This window comes from Orycteropus afer, unplaced genomic scaffold, assembly GCF_000298275.1.
Source record: "Orycteropus afer afer isolate SDZICR_OR568_19922 unplaced genomic scaffold, OryAfe1.0 scaffold00081, whole genome shotgun sequence".
In the NCBI taxonomy this organism is placed as follows: Eukaryota; Metazoa; Chordata; class Mammalia; order Tubulidentata; family Orycteropodidae; genus Orycteropus; species Orycteropus afer.
Genome location: NW_006921668.1, coordinates 4,692,249 through 4,695,041, shown reverse-complemented (window position 1 = coordinate 4,695,041; position 2,793 = coordinate 4,692,249).

Here is a 2,793-nt window from a genome sequence, read left to right as displayed (position 1 = left end):
AAAGCAGTTTGTTCTTCAAAGAGTAGTATTCTTAATCAATTGTGTGCACTCATGAAAGTTGCACAGACATGAGTTTTTTTTTTTTTTTTTTTTTTAACCCTTCAGGCATTTGGGATTTTTCAAACTACAGTAAAGATGGGATAAACACTTTGGGAAAACGGAGATTAAAATTCATCATTGTTCCCCAGTTCTTTTTAAACACAAAAGCATCACATTGTTAAAGGATGACTCCCAGACACACAGGTTTTTATTTGAGACCTGGTAAAGAAACCAAAAATAAATCTCTCTTTGAAGCATTTGTTGTTGTGAGGTGCCGGAGAGTCAGTTCTGACTCATACTGACCCTCTGTACAACAGAACAGAACAGAACACTACCCAGACCTGTACCATCCACACAATTGTTGCCATGCTTTGGCCCATCATTGCAGCCACTGGGTCCATCCATCCTGTTGAGGGTTTTTCTCTTTTTCACTGACCCTCTTCTTTACCACTCATGATATCCCTCTCCAGGGACCAGTCCCTCCTGATGACATGTCTCACCATCCTCGCTTCTAAGGAACATTCCGGCTGCACTTCTTCCAAGACAAATTTGTTCACTCTTCTGAAAGTCCATGGTATATCCAGGATTCTTTGCCCACACCATAATTCAAAGTCATCAATTCTTCGGCTGTCTTCCTGATTGACTGCCCACCTTTCGCATGCATATGAAACAATTGAAAAACACCATGGCTTGGGTCAGGTGCTCCTTAGTCCTCAAAGTCACATCTTTACTTTTTAACACTTTAAAGGGTCTTTTGTAGCAGATTTTCCCAATGGAATGAATACATCATTTGATTTCTTGACTGCCATTTTCATAGGCCTTGATTGTGGAGCAAAGTAAAATGAAATCTTGATCACTTCAGTATTTTCTCTGTTTATTGTGATGTGGCTTATTGGTTCATATATGAGGATTTTTGTTTCCTTTATGTTAAAGTGCAAACCATAATAAAGGCTATAGTCTTCAATCTTCATCATTAAGTGCTTCAAGTCCTCTTTCAACAAACAAGGTTGTGTCATTTGCATATTGCAAGTTGTTAATGAATCTTCCTCCAATCCTGATGCCCTATTCTTCTTCATATAGTCCAGTTTTTCAGATTATTTGATCAGCATACAAAGTGAATAAGTGAGGTGAAAGGATACAACCTTGATGCACACATTTCCTGATATTAAACCATGCCCTATCCCCTTGCTCTGTATAAACAACTGCCTCTTGGTCTATGTACAGGTTCTGCATGAGCACAATTAACAATGCAACGCACTGCCGTCAAGTAGGATCTGACTCATAGCGATCCCTCCTTGGGTTTCCAAGGCAGTATCACCACAGAAGTAGATGGCCCAACCTTCCTTCCAAGGAGTGGCTGGTAAGTTTGAACCATCAGCCTCCTGGTTAGCAGTCAAATGCCTTAGGCACTACACCACCAGAGCTCCCGAGCACAATTAAGTGTTCTAGAATTCTCACAATTAAGTGTTCTGGAATTCTCATTCCTTGCAATTTTATCCATAATTTGTATTGACCTGTACAGTAGAATGCCTTTGCAAAGTCAATAAAACACAGGTAAATATCTTTCTGGTATTTCTGCTTTTAACCAAGATCTCACTGGTATCATTAATGATATTCCTCATTCCACATTCTCTCCTGAATTTGGCTTGAACTTTAGTGATTCCCTGCTGATGTACTGCTGCATCTGTTTTTTAATTATCTTCGGCAAAATGTTACTTATGTGTGATATTAATGATATTGTTCAATAATTGCTGCATTCTGGATCATCTTTCTTTGGAATGGGAACAAATATAGATCTCTTCCAGGAGGTTGGCCACGTAGCTATCCTCCAAATTTCTTGGCTTAGGTGAATGAGCGCTTTTGTTTCTGTCTTTCTTTTTTGAAACAAGGTTCAGAAAACAAAAGATAAATGCCTTTGAAACACAGTAGGACCTAAAGTGGCCACAAGGGGGAGTCAAGACACTGAGAATACTGCAAGGCAAGGCCTTAGAGCGGAACCATAAAATGAAAGCTGTTTTGCAAGATTGTAAAACCATTTTATTGTTCAGCAATTAAAAACCAAAGAAAGAAAGAAAAAACTGCAAGTCTTCTTCATCACAGAAATGCAACCTTAATGGGAAAGAGCAGTAACAGTATTACAGAAGCCTGTGAGGTTTTTACTAGTACACAATTCTATGACAGTGCAGACGTCTGCCCAGGCCTTCAGGACAGCAGTTGCAGGACAGTGATTCAGCACATATAATGTAATGAGGTCAATCCCCCAATACATTCTGTAATTTAACCCTGCCTACAAAACAGAGAGAGACCAAGGAGGCTGGGCAACCAGAATACAACAAACTCAAAAATCACTGGCATACGACATTGTGGAACGTTCAAAGGCAGCAGCACTGGTAGGCTGTGTGCCTGTGTTTTTAAGATAAGTGACATCTTTTTCTAATCTGAAGTCAGCATTCTTCTTCTTTTTTTTTAAATTCCCACAGCTCCATTTAACCCACGCTATTTGTGGGAGGTGAGGAAGAAATGACTCACATGATTTCTAAAATGCTTGTGAAAAATGCAGATAAAATGGTGACAGACATTGAAGCACTCAGCTCGTAGTCTTTAAAAATGTTTCCAAAATGAAAAATGGGCAGGAGTTGGGGAAGGCTTGATCAAGAATTCATGTTCTACATTATGTACAATCTTAAACTTTAAGGGTTAAAATTTTCTTAAGTCCTTGTCATATAATATTTTTCAATTATTGCCAATCTGTTT